This window comes from Chelmon rostratus, chromosome 17 (assembly GCF_017976325.1).
Source record: "Chelmon rostratus isolate fCheRos1 chromosome 17, fCheRos1.pri, whole genome shotgun sequence".
Taxonomy (NCBI): domain Eukaryota; kingdom Metazoa; phylum Chordata; class Actinopteri; order Chaetodontiformes; family Chaetodontidae; genus Chelmon; species Chelmon rostratus.
In genome coordinates this window covers 24,232,907-24,254,738 of record NC_055674.1, presented here as the reverse complement: position 1 = coordinate 24,254,738, position 21,832 = coordinate 24,232,907, and the positions used below count along the sequence as shown (strand labels likewise).

Here is a 21,832-nt window from a genome sequence, read left to right as displayed (position 1 = left end):
ATAGAGACAAGTAACAATTCAAATAACCAGGAGACACAGACACTGACTAGAGATGCTTGTGAAAAGCAAACAGTGTGTCCAATCACAGGAGAAAGGCCCCATCAACAATGCATCAAGACCTGACAGTCCACAGCTGGACTCAAACTGGGGTCCTTGCAGCTATGTGATCAGATATCAGGACACATCCCAGCATCCCAAGGCAACTGCCACCATGAACACTGAGGCCTATGGGCCTGGTGGTTTTGCTATAAGCCAACTGGCTTGTATGACATGTTTTCCAAAAGTGGAAGAAAAGGCTGTCTTGGAAAGGGGGAATACGAGATTGTCATTTAAATATGGAGATGTGGTGCACATTTACAAAGAGTCTCTACTCTAAGGCATTCATAGTGCTGCACTTGGATGTAAAGAATAAAAAAAGAGGGCCTGAGAAAGAAGCTTAAACCCTGATTACTTTATCATCTCCACACACCTGGCCAATCACTGCATGACATAGGTGAGAATGTTGGATTGATAGTTTCAGAGTGTCAGAGATGGCAGAATGCAGCCCCCCCGGTCCCAGTATGAGAAAGGTGTGGGGTGAGGAGGTATCCAAAGCCATGAAAACATATGACAAGCACTTCAGATGAAGTACAGCAGTGCCTCAAGTCTTATTCCATGTCTCTCCTCGCTGTTTCGTCTAACATGTGCAATTCCAATTATCCAATTTCCTTACAGGTGTCAAAGACATTTATTATGAATTAAAAGTTTTTCCAGTGATGCACACAGAGCTTTAGTGAAAACAGGAAACTTTAAAAATAAAAATCCCATCTCATGCTAACACTATTTTTTATTATTATGAATCTGAAGACAGCATACTTTTTTCCACGGTTATTGCGGCAATGCAAATTTTTTATATATTTCTTCTACATTTTTTTATATTGTCAAAATTTATGCTTATATTGTCAAAATTTGTGCTTGTGTAATGTAAAATGTGTGCATTTACCAAATGGTGTGAAGGAACAACTGTATGACATTTATTATCACACCACACTGGGGTGAGATCAGTTCATCCAGGGCGTTTGTGATTAATACTGTTAGTTTTATGATTTTACCTGAGAATTATTTAACTTGACCGTTATATTCATGTCTTATCCCCATCAAGAAATTCCTTTGACTCAGATAAAGTATTTCTATTAAAAAGTATGATTTAAAGACTTACTGATATCGCTAAAAAAACCATCAGGAGTGATGAGTAACACAGCAGAGGAGCAGCTGTGTAACTCTGTTCCCCCCATTACATTAGGAGGCGGTAGAGCATTTAACAAAAAAATTAAAGGGATGACAGTTTGGATACTCTTAAGTGGACAGATTTAATGACACAGAACAGCCGAGTACTGAGCCGGTGGAAGCTTGCACTTAAATGTAAACTAAAACTTGAACTAAAGTATGAAGCATGGACCTGCAGCGCATGGCCACAGGTACTGAGGGTCATGGCTTCCGTTAAAGTTGTCTGGAGTCTGGCCTCTCACTGTAGCTCAGTGTGTGTGTGTGTTGATACACGCTACTCTACAACAAATGGACTGTTGTTTTCTGACATTACTACCGCAGTAGCTCAGTTACTGTTGCACATTTATTTCTCGAGTACGGAATAGCTTGCAGTCTTTTTTTAACACAGTATTTGTGTTAGAGTTGTTAGGTTTTTGTGTTTTAGAAACTGCTTTAGTACAACTCTGTGCTTCTGTTTCTGTGGCAATCAAAATAAGCATGAGGGCTCTCAGCTTTGCCCTGTAGTGCTGCTGTGCACCTTTTAAATCTCTGTAGCTCATGACAGAGCTGTCCGAGCTTTTGACTCTGTACGTACGCCGGCTTTGCCTTTTAACAGCGAACCAAACAACGGCGGCATGTTGCCCCAGTGTGCGATTTTAGTTAGCATGCTGGTGTTTCGGAAGCAAAAGAGGCATGACACTGGGTGCAGTGTGTCATGTCAATTTTCGGGCAAGCAGAAGCATGGCTATTCACACCAGAATCTGTGTTTCTATGTTTGATGCAGAACAGTGACGTGGAATAATGGCACAATATTTCTGCTTTTCAGAGGTGTAAAAGGTGCTTGTGAGAGCTACCCAGTAGAGTCCACAGGTTCATTCAAACTCAGCTGTATCACTATGCTGCAGCTCTGCAGTCCAGTATCATTTCTAAGGCAATGCTGTTATAGTTCTTAAAGGCACCAGGGTTTGCCTACTACAGACTTCCTCTTGCATATGAGTAGGAAGTAACTACGCACACAGTTTTCCATTGCACAACGCAAACTGTCATTGTGCTGAATGTCCCATTGACTTAAAAAGCTTACAGTTCTCATAATAGACATCTACAGTTAATGAAGAGGGACAAATAAAAGCGGGAAAAGAAGGCATAGAAAATGACAAGGATTCACAAACATAAAACAATGAAGAACACAGATTCATGGAAGAGTATTGGCTGATAGTACTGTAAATCACATGAGTGTCTCAGAATCATTGTCTTTCATGTAAACACTGTTCAGAATTTTGCAGTGATAACATGCAAGTCACAGAAATACATATGGACAGTGGAAACCAGATAAGTCAACTTATCTCTTATCTTTGGTTTGACACTATTCTCTTCATAGTATATCTAGTTTGATATTAGTTTGTGGTCTCTGCTTTTGTAGAGCTTTTTTTTTTTTTTTTTTTTTGCTGTACTTTCAGTTATGATGCTGTATTGTTGGACTATCACCATCTTCCAGTATTGATCTGAGAAGATGGTGACATTCCAACTAAGCATGACAAGACATCAAGCACCAGCAGTCAGATGATCAAACAGGTTGTAAACAATAACGCTTTTATCCAGATTATGTACACCACTTTATTTGGAGTTCAACCTCATTACACAGGAAAAGAGTAAACCATCTTCAGTAGGTGCAGTGGCTCAGAGTCTAAGCAGAGGGTATGTAAATTCAGATGGATATTTATAAGAATTTTACTGTTCACCTTATTTTTCTATTTTGAATACACTGGGCTAAACAGAAAGTTTCTTTGCAACCCAATTGTTCTCGATCCATGCTTTTACCCATGTCTAACATGAGAGTACACTGAATATCTTTTGGTTTTTAAAGTGTTGGTTGGACAAAACAGTACATCTGATGACATCACTTTAGGAAAATGTGATGGTTACTTTCCCAGTTGTTTTATATATCACATGATCATATGTGCGAATGAATCAATACTGAATGTTGGTTGTTGCAGCCTTCTAACGTGTCATGCTACAAAGACGGGTCTGTGGATAAGTGAGTGAAGCACAGAACTGAAAATGTGCTTGGTAATCCAGAGGGTATGTCGCTTTTTGAGTCTTGAAAGCCACTGAGCACTTTTCAAACAAGTTCACGCAACAGCACTGACTTTAAGGATCTTTGATCCAACAGTTTATAGTAAACCAGTCGAGTCTGGTTTTCCAAAGTACAGAGACTCCCTACTCAAGCCCCCCTGCGCCCCCCGCCAAAAACCACCCTCCTGACCGCCAAAGTGGACCAGTCCTGTCAGCTTTCATTGTTAGCCCAGGAGACTGAGCATACCCCACCGATAACCACGGGGGATCAGAGAAACAAAAAAAATTCCTACCTTCCTTGTGTGACTCCCTGGTTGACAACGAAGGGCTCTCTGAAAATACCAGGATGGAAGAACTGTCTGTGCTTTCTAAACTGCTCTTTCTACAGGAGTTGTCCGCCGCAACAGTGATGGCCGTGCACTCTCTCTCAGTATCTCTCTCCCTCTCCCGGTTCTCCCTCATGTCAGGAAGAGTGTGAGTAGTGGAGAAAGGGTGAGGGACAAAAAAGAGAGAGGGAGAGGGATGTTGGTGGAGGGGGATGTTGGTGGCTAAAAGCAGCTAAAGGATCCATTCACATGCAAATTGCCAAGGAGCCTCAGCTAATCCCTGAGAGGACAAGGACTACGCCTTCCCTCTTCTCCCCCCACTCCCCATCCTCCTCCTCCCCCGTCAGAATCATTTACCCAGCAGTGGCTGAGCTTTCAGTCAGGTCCTGCGTATACCTGGCACTAAGATGCGTCTTGGGTGATCCGATCACAAGCGGACAGCCCCAAGTACGCAAGTTCACACATTACAATGTGTCTCCACATGTACGTCACAACCTGGTTCAAGGCTGGACAAAGATGGCGGGGGGGGGGCACGCAACTTTATTTTACATAACTAAAAAGGAAATTAAGACATACAAAATCAAACAAAACCAAACAGGGTGGGAGCCAGGGGAGACAGCAGCTGGCTGACTGCCACCAGATTGTCTCTTGTAGTCAGACCAGGGGAGCTGCATCTGCCTGATGACCTGACTCCACCCACCAGGCTCCTGGAGGCCTGCTCAAAAGGTCGTCACTCCCCACCAACTCCACCAGAACCAATCGGCAACCAGGGAAATGCTCCTAAGACATTGGTTGTATCATAAACTGCCTACTATACTAGCAGTGCTACTGGTTAAGCCAAAATGTAGCATGTGGTACGCAGTTTGCCAGCAAAAGTAAAATTTGCAGTATGCCAAAAATCCCTGCTGATTCAGCAAAAATCTCCAGTATGCATTGGAGCAGTCTATCTCGCCTGCTGTGGCCCACAATGCAATGTGCTGGAAGAGTCACAACAACCAGCTATAAGATATCTAAGATGAGATATTTAAAATTTTTGTACCAGTTTTTATTATTGAAATTGTGCAGCTATTACCAAGGAAATATACTTAATATGAACAGAATGGACATTCATGGGATCAAAAATACCATTTTATGAAAATGCACCCAGTTTGATTGAAGCAAGAACAACAGAGAAACATTATGCCTCTAAAGCAACAGAAATACTGGCAGGATTTGCCCTTCTAACTAGTTATTGTTAACGTTTCTCCTAACACAACATCTCAGAAACTGGGCAATTTTTAAGCGAGTCTGTGGATTTTCTCCGTGGGTAACGAAGAAATAGCCTTTATTGGTTCCTGATTTTTTGTATTTGCAAAATTTGACATAAATAAAATGTTTTCCTCTTTCATAAACATAGTATTAATGGTGAAATCAGTGCACTTAAACATCTGCTAAATGTTGGTAGGGTAATACTCACAGAGAAGGAGTAGCTGCCAGGCTGGTACAGCAATGGGACAACAAACTGATACGATGTTTATACAAGGAAAGAAACAACTGAATGTGTTAAATATAATGCCAAATTTACAAGAAGGCACAAATGATTAGAACCGTTTCACAAGGTGTATTAACTGGCTCCTCACTCAACAACTCTCCAGGCTGCACAGCTTTTTTTGAGGGAGTCTGGATATTGCAGTTTCTAGTTGAATGGTGAAATCACCTGAAATACTGTGTTCACAAACATCTACTGTTATCTTGGCAGGTAAGAGAACCCAAACATGTAATTTGCATGACAGTGAACCAAATGGAAATGAGTGTGTTTTGTTTGTAGCCTACTTAAGCAGGGGGTGCCATTTGAATAGGCGGTGCTTTCATGTGGCCCAAGCCACATTCATTTACACACTGCTGAAAGAATGTGGCCAGACCCAGACCACCTCTGTAAGTGATCTGAGTGATCAGATCTCAGTCCTCAACACATCTTGGGTGCATTCACACCTGTACTTAGAGCTGTCCATTTGTGATCGGATCAGCCCTGACTCATGTTGATTCCAACAGGGTCTCAGTGTGAGACAGAGATCCAGGAGAAACTGCACTTCCAAGTTGCTCTGTAACTGACCTAGAAAACAATTAACTGAATTCAGCTGTGATTACTTAAAGCAGCTCGTCATTAGACTGCTTTCTCTACCTTTGCTGTTTTATCACTTTCTTCTCTCTCTTTAGCGCTACATTTTCAAAAATCTCTTTTTGAACAACTTACTAAAATCACTCTAATCCTCCAACTATCAAGCTCAGAGTTGATAAATGTGCCACTAAGCTCAGTCTGGGTGAATTTCAGTTAGTAAGTATTTGGGGACCTTTTCCGCCGGGTTTGAGTTCTCGTTCAACATAGAGGTTGTTGTAACTATCTGATCTGATTTGATTTGATCTGGCGGAGATTGCAGATCAGACATGGGTAAAAGCATGGATCGAGAACAATTGGGTTGCAAAGAAACTTTCTGTTTAGCCCAGTGTATTCAAAATAGAAAAATAAGGTGAACAGTAAAATTCTGACCCAAATTCTTATAATCTGCATGCAGCCTGACAAGAAGACCTGAAGGCATACTGCAACCTGTTTTGCATGTTTTTGCAGAACAAATAATTTACATTTTACATTTTATCTACATTTTGATAACACACTAAACGTATAACTGCAATAGTCTCCTTAAAGAAAATGCTAAATTTGAAAATCAACCTACATTATTTATCATAATATACTTATTTCTATATATTTACCTTTTTTAACAATTGCGATTATAATGGAAAACACAATAACCAATTTCATACCAATTTGTTTTTCAAGTTGATATGTAACATGAACCTGCAACAGAACTGTTCGATATGCAAATGTAGCTTCCTGTTCAGTCAACAGCGTTTTCAGCTTCCTGTCTTATGACACATATAACTGTGTGACAGTAGGTTTCACAAAGTTTAATTAATACATTAATACAATTTTATAGGTGTTGCCAAACGCTTTCTCAATGACACATGGTTGATTCTAAGTCACTATGATTTTTAACTTGACGGTCTCAAACTATCACCTTCATTTACAGTAAAGTGATTCATATTCCCAGCTGATCTCACCAGTCCCATAGAAAAGAAACTGATCTGCCATCTGATTACTCAGAATTAGGTGTTAACAGTCACTCAGTCACTCAACCTTTACTGCTCTCTATAACACACACAGTATCTATCCTTAGCTGTTACCGGTATCCTTTTCACAATTTGTCTGACAGACAGTAAGTGCTTTAACATGAGCAGCATATATCCTCCATTACAAAAAGGACAAAGAATTCAAAATCTGATCTTAAGTTCAAGGGCGGTCAAAGGTCACTCTGACCTCACAAAACACATTTTTGGCCATAACTGAAGAGGTCATATGCTAAACATGACAAATGTCTCATTGGATAAGTTATATTAAGTTCTACATGGATTTGGAGTACCACTGACAGCATAGGGAAGTGTGTGGTTTTGATCCTTTAATGGGGTTTGTTGACCATCACCATAATTCTACACAATAACACACTTTCCACCAGGCTGTGTAACTCTGTGACAGTACTGACACACTGGGAGGTGTAATGTTACAAGACCAATGTACCCACTAACAGACAAACACAAAGAACCAGAAAACACAACACAAACAAGTATCATGTTCCAATCACAATACTGGATTAAAGTTGTGGAAAATCCTTTCTATCACACATTCATTACCCTTATTTCAAATAACCATTTCATTTCAGTTCCCAGCATAGTTAAAATATTGTCAATGCACTCTGTGCTAAGATGCCAACGTGCTCACTGCTGACGAGCGTGCAAACTAGTTTTCACATGTTCAGATCTGAAGTGCCAACCCTGAAACACTTTCACCACAGAACAACAAAGTGCCCCACCGCGAGCGTAAAGCATCACATGAAAAGAACCCGCCTCGTGAACACAAAGGACTGTGGTCCAGTCAAAAGCTGATTAAAGGGACAGAAAACAGGAAGGAGAGAGCTGTTCTTTACCTGGTGTGGAGACACAGCAGTCAGCAGTGGCACACAGCTGTCCAACTAGGCAGGATGTCATATCACTGCCTGTGTGTGTGGAGGGGCGTGGAACTGTGCGTGTGTGTGTGTGTGTGTGTGTGTGTGTGTGTGTGTGTGTGTGTGTGTGTGTAAGAGGATGATGCGTTTCCTGGCATGTGGGGGAAACTGTTTCCTGGTTCCTTTACTCACATTTCTGTCAGATCTGCCATTGTGCATCGTGTAAAATGAAAAAAAAACAACAACACATTGTTCATTTTTCAAGTGTAATGGACTTTTTGTCAGCAAACAGATAGTAGCTCAGCACTCTCACTGTCTCTTTGCCTTGCTTTCCTCAGTGTGCTGCCTCTGCTGCAGTGATGAATTTAAACATATATCCAGTGTTCAGTCTGTTGTTCCTTTTTCTTCCTGTAAATGACATAGACCTGACTGGATGACTTTGCTAACTGAACACTAGGAGGTGGCACCATTCCTACATCACCCACATTAAACGATTCTCAGACACATCACATTCCTGTCCCACTCCTTCATCCCACTACAAACTTCCCCTGCATGATCACATGACATTTCCAAAATCCACTGAATATTCTGTTTGGATAATAAGGATAGTTAGCGATATCAATAAGTGTATCAATATCAATAATATTGTTAATTAGAATGAATAATGCCGGGGCACCACCCTGAGATCAGGGACCAATAATCAAACCATGGATGCAATCTCACAAAAGGGCTGTTCACTAAAAAATGGCAATGTTTAAAGTGACATTGTACATTTATCAGGTGAAGGGTTGAATGCGAGCACTGAACCTCAACCAGCTGTTACCATAACACATATGCACAAATAATCACAGACAGTTGCTCTTTAACAAGCAAGCAATGTCATCTTTTATCTTAAAGTGGGCTGATAAAAACTAATCAACCTTGTTTTGGATCTAAAAAAATGTTGAAGGAAAAGGAACTGGTAACTAATATTGTAAAATAATAAGAATTTATTACGATGCAGTTAGCTGACTGTACAACTTTCATTGAGCAGGCTGACATTTTGGGAAATCTCTTTTTTTGCTAAGAATAGATGGTTAGATTGATACCACTCACAGCTAGTTGTGGTGTGTGGTGGCACCCAAGAAATAGTCCAGCACATAGCAAACACACATTGGCACACTAACAAAAAAGTGGCACCATTGTGGCTAAATAACCTCGACAACAAACAGAGAATCAAGACACAAACTATCCATAAATTACTTTTTTTAACACCGAAATATCATAATTATCCTTACGCCTTCTCCTTGACCCTTTTGCAGCATCTTAATACCAATCGTGAGGTGTGTGTGGCTAAACCTGTACCAAATCCTCACAGTTCTGACCTTTGGCCTGAGTTAGTGAAATATGGTCATTACGATTATGTAGCCATTGTCTTCAATGATTGTACAGCCCCAAAAAATCATTCATAAACTATAGTGACTACCAATGAAACTGATTATATTCACAATTAATCATTTATTATATACATCTATGAATATCAAACTACTGTGAAAACATCACAACTTTCAAGCAGTAGTAATCAGCAGATTAATCAGTCATGAAAATAATCTTTAGTTGCAATTCAAACATAGAAGTAGGGCTCGGGGTTTCTGCATAGGAAATATTTTGTAGTGTGATAACGCTGGACACGTTGACACTGTTATGCATATTGTGCATATTTGCAATATTTTGTATCATCACTAATGTAATAGTGTATGAGCTGCATTTTTTTTATACACGGTCGAGGTGGGGCTAATTTCCAAAGCCACCCTAAAAGGCCTCGCTATGCTTCAAATGAAGTGCCTCTCAGGTTGCTTAACAGGAAATTTTCTGACTTCAGAAAAGGAGGGAGAGAGACAATCAGTGTATGCAGATATGACTTTCTGTAATATTGGGCTATCTTCAATACCTGTTCTTTTAATTGCTTTAAATAATTTGAATGATTAACAAAATAGCAGATGAGAGACATTTGCTGTAGTACTGTGTGTCACTTGGTTGCACATCTTTCTGTTTAATGGGATGCAGTAATGTGCGCTGCTCTCTGACAGTCTCTGGCATTAACTCTCCTGGGAAGGGTTTCAGTCACTCTTTCTGTTAATAACATGCTTGCCTTCAGTAATTAATCTGACAACAGAATTTTGTAACATAAAAACATGACACAAATGTGTCATCACGACACAATTCTACTGAAAGCTGATAAATGCTATTATCTAATTATCGCACAGCCCTTACAAAGACACACACACAGACAAACACAGGTTTGCTGACATCCACAGGTCTGTACTGGAATGTGGTGTCTGTGCCTCCTAGCAAGTGTCAACGTGTCATGCAACACAAACGAACAGGGGATGCACTGATTCCTTCTCTCCATCTATCCATCCATACAGTCCTCCCAGGCTTCTGCTGTACATGAACACAACCAGCATACTCCTTTGAAGCACAGAAGCTAAAAATTGTTGTTCGTTTGGTCCAACAAATGCTTCACAACCTAACTTCTAAGTTTTCTGATTGCAATTTCTTTTACCATTTTTGTTTGCAAAATGTTACCATTCTTCCCACTCATTTCATTATTTTCAGCATTGTGTTCGGGTTATCCCCCCAGAGATGATTTCTTGTTGGATGATACATACGGTTTCTGCTACTGATTTCCATTTTCTTGTTGTGGCCTGTTTGGCAGCAAATTTTAGATGACACATGCACACGTCTCCAAGTGATCACCTCCTTTGATGCATATCGCCTGTAGATGGAGCAATGACAACGTGCTGACTGCAGCTCAGTGGTCACGAATCTGACTCATTTGAAATTCTGAACAGTTAAATTCCGATATAAAACCTGAACATTCCTCCTAATGGGCTGGCTCAGGTAAGTGTGGTCCCTTCCACGAAGAAGTTCCCCAGAGAGGATTCCCAGGGAGGATTTAGGATTTCTCTGAAAACCCTGCACTTGTTTTAGCGCTGTGTATTTTGATGAAGAACCCAATTGAGATGCAGATTAAAAACTATTTCATATTTTTCTATATTTTCCTTAAAAAAATGGCTTCAGTGTGAATTGCAGCTTTGAGAGTGGCATAGGCTCTCTGAGTGCTTTGTAGTTTCAAGTCTTGTGCAAGTACTGGCCATTGTTACTGCTGTTTTGTAGTAATAAATAGGTAAAAATAAAGAGATATATGGCAGTAATAAAGGTTGCTATTTTTAAATATACTTGCACCGTGAAGTATGTGTTGCATGTTAGTAAGGGTTTAATTTGCCAAATGTATTTCTCACACCAAGGTTCTCCTGCAGTCAATTACAGTGGAGTGCCTCTGCTAACAGAAAAAATAATGTAGTACTGAGTTTGTGGAAAATGAGCAGCAGTGCTACATCACAGAGTAAAGGTCATATTTTATGAGTAAAGTGGTTGGTTTAATCAATATTGACTACTACATTGATCATGAGACATGGTATGTCAGGATCCATTTGATTTGTCTTCGAAGGTGATTGATTGATCTGTCACAGTGTATGTTTCAGCAGTCAATCAGAGCAACACATCACTACCACACGAAAAAAATTACTACAAATTGTAAAAGCAGCTTAATCTGTCAAAATCAGGTAACGCAGCGGTCAGTTAGTTTGACAGTAACCAGATGGCCACATTTTACCCAATACAGACAGCATCAAGTGGAAGTTAGTTCACAGTTGGATTTTAACAAGCTGAACTGACATTTCAACGTCAGTTTGTCTGTAGTGTTGTGTCAGTGACACTGATCAAAGGTTTAAGACCTGAAAATAACTTCTGGTGTGAACTTGCTATTGAACAACATTCAGTTTACTTCATATGTAGGAAAGTTAGCTATGAAACTAGAGTTATGGATTACAACTGAGAGCCCAGCTTTAAGAGCTACTGTTCCACAGGAGGATGGTGAATTTCACAAGCATTCAGTGCTTCCCCCTAGTGGTGAAAAAGTACACCTGCATGATCGCTCTCTCTGTCCAACACACACACACACACACACACACACACACACACACACACACACACGCGCGCGCGCGCACACGCACAGACACACACACACACAACACACACACACACACAAACAAAGAAAGAGATTGTAGGTGAGATATACTGCAGTGAATGAAAGGTGATGAGTTTGTGGTATTTATCTAAACTTAGTGTAAAATGTCTGTGAAGCAAAACTAAACTATCTCACGCATCAACAATGAAAACATCAACAGATAAGAATCTCCTCTTGGAGGAATGTACAGCCCCAGTCCTTACTCCTTACATGTTCTTGCTATGCTTTAGGAAGAAGATTTGCTAGTCTTCTCTGGCGTAATAGAGCATATCTATGAGAATATGTAAGAAATACATGCATTATGTTATCTGAAGGTCATTGACAAACACATTCAAAATAATGCAGTTGCTGGATGAACATATTCGACTTTAGGGTGCTGTCAGTCAGTCTGTCCATCCAACATGTTGTCCCAATGAAAGGTATCTTGACAGCTGCTGCACTTGGAACAACAGAGTGGTAAAAAATCTGCAACATTTTGCTGCATATATCGAACTGCATTGCACCTGAGCTTATTTAAGAAATATAGTCTACTCTGTAGACACACCCCACAACTGTAGAGTCTGGCCTTTCCTCCAACACCACAGTCACATACATTCTTTTCCATGACAAGGAATTTTGAAAATGTATGACTTGGTTTCCATGAAATTTGCTGTGAAAGTTCATGTTCATGGCTATGAAAAGTCGTGCATACAATTGTACTGAGCTCAAAGTCACAAGGAGGCTGACGCATATGCTAGCATGCTTTGGGTTAATTTGAGGAAAGTCCACTGCAGGGATAAACCAAAGAAGCGTAAAAAAGCTATAAAAAAAAACCCTTTCAGAGCCATAGCCCACACAGACTAGTGAATGTTTAATGACAAAAGACAGATTTTAGTATTCATTTTATTTCACCACCAGACTGCAATCGGTGCTGCTTAGTTCCCTCACCCTTGGAGTAACAAGAAAAGTGGAATTTGATTGGACCATGACAGAAAAACAAGACGCATGAGGATGGTGGTCAGATTCAGGAAACGCAATGAACGACACAGTGTTCACTTGGCTTTGAACAAGTTATTGAACACCTGTTAAACTTTGTGATCACATACACCCTCTCGAAATCACAATGGAGGCATAATGTGTAGTTGATGTGTACAGATCCTTCAAGTAGTACATATAAACTAAGTGCAGGTATCTGATTTTGACCACATAACTGTTGTCACTTAATGCAGGAAATAGCTGATCCAATTCTTGTTGCTCTAATATTGTAAAGCAAGTGGTGCCTCGTTGTGATTTTAGGATTTTAGTGTGTCGCCTTGTCTAAATGTAATGAGGCATTTACTGCATATTCTACACTTTGAAATGTGAGCCGAATAGTAGAGATGTAACAATATGATCAAAATATGCCTCGATGCCATTGTGGCGCTATGAGGCTATCTACTGTGACGCTACATGGTTATCTGTCTTTGTCGAAAATTTTATTGTTTTTGCTTGAACAACAGGGAGCGCAATCACAGTAGTCAAGAAGACAGACTCCCATCATCCTTTGCATGCAAGCCAAACGCTGCTAAAAATAAACCCAATGAGAAAATGATGGACAAAAAAGAGATTAAAGATGCTTCATTGACTTTTAGAACTGATGTGTGGCAGCAATTCAGGTTTCCTGTTTCAAGGAAAATGACAAGGGGAACACACTTAAATACACTACAGGAAACACATCAAATATGAGAAGTTATTTGGTACATTGCCACCCAGAACAGACTGTGAGAGAAGGCTTCAGCCAGACCAAAGGAGACTGATGCATCTATGAATATACAGTCAAAGACTGTGATCCATCTAGAGGAGTCTGGATTTGTTCAGGGGCCTTTATCATCCAGCAACATGAGAGGACTGTACTGCATTATCTATAAGGCTCTCTCTGTGGCCCAGCTGGATCTGTGTCATTGGATGCAGAAAAAGCTTTTGACAGGATACAATGGCCCATCCTGTTCTTCGCGAAGGTTTGGCTTTGTTCCAAATATTTTAAAACGATCAAATTATTATGTAATGGTGGCATATTTTCTGTAAAAACTAATGGTATCTTGTCTGAAACACCTTTTTCTGACACACTCCACACACCAGGGTTGTTCAGTCTCACTGTTGCTCTTTGTTTTAGCGTTGGAACCTCTGACATGTGGCACAGGTAGCAACCAAAAAATAGAGGGCATTAAAATAGCAGGTTTAAATCTGGTTTAGATTATATTTTATTAACATTAAGCACACATATGCAGTCTATTCTATCGGTGCTAAGGCTTATCAATATATGCAGTACTTTTTATGGATTAAAAACAAAGCAAATGTTTGTCATGTCAAATTTATTCTAGCTAATGTTCTAGCTATTGATATTAGCTAATTTAATAGCAAAGTATCTTTGGCTTCTATGTGTTTTTTTTCCCCAAATCCTTCTGCAGAACTCCAATAATCCAATTATTAATTTGTCTTGCAGTATTGTTAAATTAGTCCATAAAAGGCTAAAAATTACAGGATTCTCTCTCCCATTTTGCCAACTTCGGAATAATCACTTCTGATGAAGTACCCTGGCACCTTAAAAGCACTTTATATTCAGTCCATTTTCCAAAGACATAAACCTGAAAACCTCTTGAACCACGATGCAAACTCCTCATGTTCAGTCTGCTATCTGTGTGGACTGCAGCCTATTTAACATTTACCACGAAGAGTTTCTGAAGTCATGAGCCTTAGCTGCTGAGGCGTGAGGGTCAGGGAGTTGGTGTGGCTTTGGAGGAAAGCACAAACACTGCAAACAGACAGAAACACCCAGGACTCTGCTGATACAGAGGAGTATGTACACATGACAAGCACATATACACACTTGGGTATTTTCTCATAGTCAGGAGGAGGTTTATGACCTGCTGATAGGCTGGGAGGAACACAGGCAACCATTTCTCCATCAATCTTTCTGCCTCACTATTATTTTCTGTTTCTCTCTTTGCTCATCCGCTCATTTTCTTTCCTGCTGAAGCATAAACACCATAAAAAACTGGGAGAGTGTGTCTGCATGTACATGCCTGTAGGACCGAGTCTGCTGAAACTGTCCCAGTTCTCAATTGACCATAGTCTGCAGTGTGCTGGATGGGCTGGATAAAGTTGTGTAAACTTGTGTGAGACAAATTTGAAAAAAACAAGAGTGGTCCTGGATTTGGAGGTAGTGATATCCTGACTTTTATATACGTCAAGTTCCAAACACTGTTTTCTGCTCAGGACTGAATGCAAGAGAATGAATGATGAATGAATGCATGAGTGGCAGCTAGTTACAGCAGCTCTGACCGCTTTTCTTTGTTTTAATGTTTTCTTGCGTGTTTCTCGTCTTTTCTCCTTCACTAGTTTCGGTCGATCGTACGGACCTACGGATGTACATCTGGTGAGACTAGTGATTTGCTTTTTACTGTTTTCTGGACTTTTAAAAACAACTTTGGGTGATCCATTCAGCCACGGTTCCATTGTTTACACTGGGGACCAGCTGTGCAACACCAGCCTACTCCCAGCGGTAAGACCGGAGAAGGGGATGCAGAGCTGGAGTAAGTGCCGGGACAAACGATGATATAAAGCATCTATGCCGTCTCTTATTATGGGGAATGTGAGATCTCTCCCTATTAAGGGAGCCCAACCACTTCAGGCCTGTAGCCTTAACTTCCCACCTGATGAAGACTCTGGAGAGGATTATACTCAACCATTTTTGACACCTGGTGGGCAGCGAGCTGGACCCCCTACAGTTCACATATCGACCAGGCATTGGTGTGAAAGACGCTATCTTTTACCTGCTCCATCGCTCTCTTTCCCACCTGGAGAGAACTGGTAGCACAGTGAGGGTCATGTTTTTTCACTTCTCCACCATGATCCAGTTATCACTGCTGAGGGGGGAGCTTTTTTTTCTCCACATTTTTCTTTTATATAGTCACTTGTATAATATGTACATATATATATAGTCAGCTTTTCTTTTGTATTTTGTTTTTTGAATTTCTCTATTTCTGTTGCTATTTTCTTTTCCAACTTCTATTACCTGCTGCTGTAATACCCAAATTTCCCCGGCTGGGGATTAATGAATCTTATCTTATGTTAACTTATCTTATCTTATCGTTAGTATCCCTACATTATACCCTCCCTACCAGATGAAATCCTATGCCTTACACCCTGCCTACACAGGCTCCATCTACACAGGATAAGTTCAAGCCCAGTATTGAGTGTTGGTCACCTGCATAGAAGCAGCACTAAGAACCTCAACACAATCTTTGTAGTTACGAGCATAAAACAGAAGGCAATACACCTGAAGCATAAAAACAGGATTCAGGCTAGTCTGTGTAGACAGCTGCATTAATCAATATAGAAGCATATCTGTTCTGTCAGATAAATGTGAGACAGATAACTGAGAAACGCTGCTGAAACGCCTCCTGTGCAGACAAGCCAGTCCAAATTCCAAACCTTCAGTTTGCAATGCTGCCTTTATGTTATACATTAAACCCAAGTTGAGATCATCAGTGTTATTTTGTCATTCATGACAAAGCTCCTCAAGAATCACAGAAGACTATCAAAGTGTTTGGGCTAGCAGTAGTCTTCATGACTAGTGAAGTAAGTGTACAATGTGTGGCGTGGCCCTTTTCTAACTCCAGGCCATGTTTCTGAAGGGTTAACTCTGCTGTGGGTGTCCTGTAAATGCATCCATACAGTTTGAACTCAGAAGCAACAATTATTATACCAAAGAGGTTGTCTCCCAAACAAGTGTCTGTGCCTCAACACAACACAACACAACACACACACACACACACACACGCACGCACACACGCACACACACACACACACACACACACGCACACACACACACACACACACACACACACACACACACACACACACACGCACACACACACACACACATTAAAGAGAATGAACACACTTACTTCCTAGGACACAGGGGTCTATTAAAGATGAGTCAGACTCTAAAGCTTTGCTTGGAGTGGTACTTGAAGCTTTACAGTTTCCTGTTGATGTGAAGTTAAGTTAAGTACTGTGTGGCCCTGGGCCCACAACAAAACCTTACATCAAAACACACACACACACACACACACACACACACACACACACACACACACACACACACGCACACGTACACACACACACACACACACACAGACAGGGTCCCAATGAGGTAACAAACACACACACACACATACATGCGTGTACACACACACACACACAGAAAACACTCTGCCAAGGTTGCACAATCCCTTGAATTTGTTATGAAGCATCTAGATGTGAACACGCAGCCACAGAAAGCCATGGTGAACAAATGTACAAAGAATGAACTGTGTAAAATTTAAAGTGAGTCAGACCCATGACACTGAGTTATGATCACTTACATATAGGCTTCTGGAGAGCCTATTTTTGGCAAAATACCATAAATTTTGCAGAAATGTTTGGACTTGAATGTGCCATTGATCACCAAACTGATTGCAAGTGCCTCTGGTCAACAGACTGAACTGCAAATGAAGTATGCCATCATTTGTAGGAATACAAATACAATATATTTTTGTAATAATAACAATAATAATGACCATAATTATGTGAAATTCCTCTACAGAGAAGCTCCATTTTATCTTCATTCATTAATAATTTGGAATTGGTAGTTTATGCATCACATATGTTGTATTTCATGCTACCTTGTAGAGAAATGTCACATTTGCACATGTCCAGCACCATTGTGGTGGTCACGCTCATAAACACTGCAGCAGCAGCTGCTGATGTTACCTTTCTGGGTATTAAAGTTTATATTTCAATGTATTATCAAAACCTGTTTGCTACTACTCGCAGCCACTGGTGTGTAATAAGTGCTGATTTAAGAGGGGAACATTCCTACCCCAAAAAAGGTACTGGGTCAAACAGGTTTCAGATACAATTTATGATGTTATAAAAGCAATTAGTCATGGCCGGACAGGTTGTTGATATTCCCTATAGCCCATTATGTGGGTGTCACTGATTGAATTACACCGGGGAAGATAAAAATCATCAGGTTTTCCACTCTATACTAAATCACACTCACAGCGGCTATGAAGGGGTGAAGATGGTTATGACAGAGTCAAGTATACTTGCCAACTGCTAACAGAACATTACTACCCTTTGGCACAAGAGGAAGGAATTTAATAACTGTCTTTCTCAGAATTTATTTCATTCTTTCACAAAATCTTGCCTTCCTCCCCGTTTCTCCTCCTCTGCTCTGTCTATCTTTCTTCTTCACCCTTGCTCTCTCTTCTCCCTTCCACTTTACCGCTCTGCCTGTCTTACATTAGATTAGAAGTTATTGCTGGCCCGTGATGCCAAGGACCACATTACAAGGACAAATGCACATCATGGGAATTCTCTAGAGTGAATCTCATTTAGGAATCCCACCTTGATACTATCATGAAACTTGGGCACCATTCGATATGTATTGTGATTCTTGAATATTGCATTAATTAATATTGGATATATACACCAAAGCAGGAGTAGTAATAGTTTTGAAGCATGACATACTGTGTAAATGAATTATTAATCACATTAACATTGACACAGCAGACACACTTACTGCTCTCTGTCAGATTATAGTCAGTCCAGTTCTCTGATGTACTGACTGACTGCACTGTTAACTCATCTGCAAACATTAGCAGCTAGCTCTGTTTGAAAGTCTAACTCCTGCTGTAGCCTCAGCTATTACACTGCTTTGAAAAAGTCATGTGGAGGCATGGCTGCAGTCGGACAACAGAGCACCAGCAGACCTGGGGCCAGCTGACCATCTGCCTCAAAATGGAGTGTGCATGAATGTATAAAATGATTATTGAAAAAAGTAGCGCAAATGTACAGTAAAAATAATTACTTTTCTCTAAAAACCCAGTTAAGTAAAGGTAAAAAGTAAGCTGCATTAAAACTAAGCCTATTACAATGTACGATAAAAATTGACTTCAGAACATGTGATGGAGTAAACGCACCTCTTTATTACCCATGTCTGATGACAGCTGATGACACTAAAACATAGAATGACTCCATATAGTTACTCCTGTCAGTGCTCAGAGAGAATCAGCCAATCAAAACCAAGGAATTAGGCCCAAATTTCCCCCATTGATAACTTTTGTTCATTAAGTGACTCATCTGACCAAATGATCCTTTTCCAAAAGTCTCATTCCATCACGTCACGTCCTCATGTGATTGCTTGTTTGGTCTGAAACCAGTTGGACAGTCAATCACATCACAGACTTTGAAAAAAAGAAAAAGAGAAATGAAAACAGCTGGAATGAAATAAAACTATAATTACCACCCTGCAGTTATATGCTTCCACCATCTCATCAAGTTGCAGTTTGCATTCATGTCTGTTAAGGATGTAGTGAAGGCTTGGAAGGACTTTTTATTTATTTTATTTTTTTGTATTATTTATTTATTATTATTTTTTTGACAAATTTAAAGTCATTGTATTGACATGTATGATTCCAGTGAATAATTTCCAGTGAGATATGCTGTCTGCACTTAGAGTACAGAGGACTGATAGAGAGCTTCATCACATGGTGATGACTTTTTTAAATTGACACTGCATCATATACAGTGACCACGTAATATGAATAAACATTCTATGCAAATAAGAAATAGACTCTGTCATGTTTTATATGGATATTTGGTGAAACTTGAAACCAGTCAGCCCTCATAACCCTGACCTGGCCACTCTTAAGTGTGCACTCAGTAGGTGTGAGGAGCACACAGGATTGTTTCCACAGCTCTTGCTTTTCATTGCACAAGCCAAAGGGCAGCCGTGTCAGGACAACTAAACAGACTGGAAACAAATCCAAGCCAAGCCCAGCTGCAGGTGCTTCTTCACCTAACACACACACACACACGCACGCACGCACACACGCACGCACGCACGCACGCACACAGAGTGACTGGTCTGTGCCTGCCGAACAGAAATCCCCTCTTCCTTTACACATGGCTGCAATGAGTGAATGAGACACATCGATGACAAGGGCTGTATTTTTTTGACCCTTCAGAACATTCCCTGCTGAAAGGCTGGAGCGGGACATGTACTAACCAGCCTCTAACCACTCTAACCACCAAACAGTAACACAGATCCCGCAACAGTTTTGCAATATAGCACTCTAAAAACAGGAGAGGAAGGCGGACAAGGGAGAAGGATTTCCTCTGGACTCACTGCTGACTCTCCCCCACCACTCCGTCAGTCCCCTCCTCCCTCTCCTCTTCCAATAATGTTCACCCTGAACGGTGCGCTGTTGTCGCTCAGTTTTAATACTTCTTGTAAACACTATCACTGCTTTGAAGAGAGGGATGGGAACATTCAAATGCAACAGTGTGACACATTTACCAAAGCTGGTTAGGATATCCCAAACAGCTACAAATGCGATGTCATGAACAGCGGCACCTTTCCATAATCATACGGTCATTTACACTCCTATCATGCTTGTAAAACTCGTATTGTGTTGTCAGTGAGATACGCAGTGAATTGAAATGATGCAAAAGGCAACAGGCCAGACATGAACTGTCTTTCTAATTGTTCCAACTCATCAACTAGACTGGTTAAAGTGTCTTGGTGAATTACATACAGAGAACGTCACCATTCAGCAAAATGTGACAGAAAAGCATTTCTTAAAGGGGATCGATTATGCTCCCCCTTGTTTTCTGTCATATTCTATATATATAATATAACAATGTTGGACGTTCATGTTAAACGAGGGCAAAGTTTCAAATAACGAGGTAAAGGACTGTATGTAAAAGTAATCCCAGTGAGCACAAAGCTTCCAACTGCTCTGAATACTCGGTTTACAATGTTTTTTCTACTTTTACAACCAGCTGTCGTTAACTCGTTGTCAGCTCATTTATTGGTCATCTGCTCCAGGCACAGCACACCTACACGGCACAGGGATACGCCCACCAACCCGCTGAGTGTATTTATTCATACCAATGTCATCTACAGCATTTTATGGTGAAAATATTTTCTATTTTCCCTCTGATGTCCACCAGCTGCTCTGCCTGAACTCTGAGATTTACAGTGTTCTGATGGACAGATAGTTTTACTTCCTGCAAAAGTAAAGGCCATCAAATACAACAAGAGGATGAAGCACTGCTAACATCACTGGGCTCTGTCGCTCGGTAAGCTTCTGGAAATTAGCCAAACAGGAGTTAAAACTGCTTGTTTCAGACAGAGGATGATGCAAAGTGTTTTAAAAATGTATTCTTTCTAGTGGCCAGCAGGGGGTGATTGCACTGGTTCCAAAAATAATTCTTATGTGCTTTGAGAAAATGATGCTACTCCTTCCTTGATTCATTACATCAGTAAATATATTCCTAAAGAAACCACTGGTTTCAAGTATTCAATACAGCATTGTTCATTTTTGGAATTATGGTCCCATTTAGAGTAAAATAAACAATAAAGCAGGGTATGCTATAGAGCATGGCTGTATAAAATAAACAAGGACGTTTCTCAACTGTGAATCACACAAAGCTACTCTAGTGGAGTACCACAATAAAAATAGCTTGAAAAATAGACATGGAAATGAGGATAACAGGTCCCTTTTAATGAGTTTTCATCATCTTTCTAAAAAGCCGTGTTTCCCTGGACAAACCAGCCATCAGTGTACCCATATGCCAATGTTACAGCATGTACTTGGATATGAACAGATAATACCCTCTGGACAAATGTGAACAGCATTAGAGTTTGTGCAGTTTTAACAGTTTACCTGTCACTCATCTGCCTCAAACTCACACCACTTCTTCACAGAGTCAGTGTACTCAGTCAAATATGAACAAAAAGACGCATACATCATACACATGCTGCAGCAATTTCTGAAGCATATTCTCTGTAGTGATAGCTGTGTCAGCGTGCTCTGTCTGTTTTTCATTGTGCTTCATTCATTGTGTGTCAGTCACTGTGTTCTCCTCGTGCTTTTGGATTTTTGCTTGGTGTTCCTGGACCTCGCCTGTTTTTGGATTTTTGATTTGCGTGTTCTCCCAGTTGGATTTGTTTGCCTGTTGCACTTCCGTGTCTGGTTTTGACTCTTTCCTGCCTCACCCCGTAAGCC

General features: G+C 40.4%; 1 protein-coding gene across 3 annotated transcripts in view; it reads right to left on the bottom strand.

Moving 5' to 3' along the window:
* Positions 1 to 21,832, bottom strand: part of sept12 (septin 12) — a 62,443-nt gene that overhangs the window by 19,160 nt on the left and 21,451 nt on the right. Inside the window, exon 1 of one of the 3 annotated variants that reach the window (XM_041956231.1) lies at positions 7,661 to 7,714. The exons of 1 other annotated variant lie outside the window; for it this stretch is intronic. The gene's annotated coding sequence lies outside the window, so the exon portion shown is untranslated. Of the gene's footprint in view, positions 1 to 3,611; positions 3,757 to 7,660; positions 7,715 to 21,832 lie in introns of those variants that run through there. One more of the 3 variants, XM_041956232.1, reaches the window with a different exon arrangement.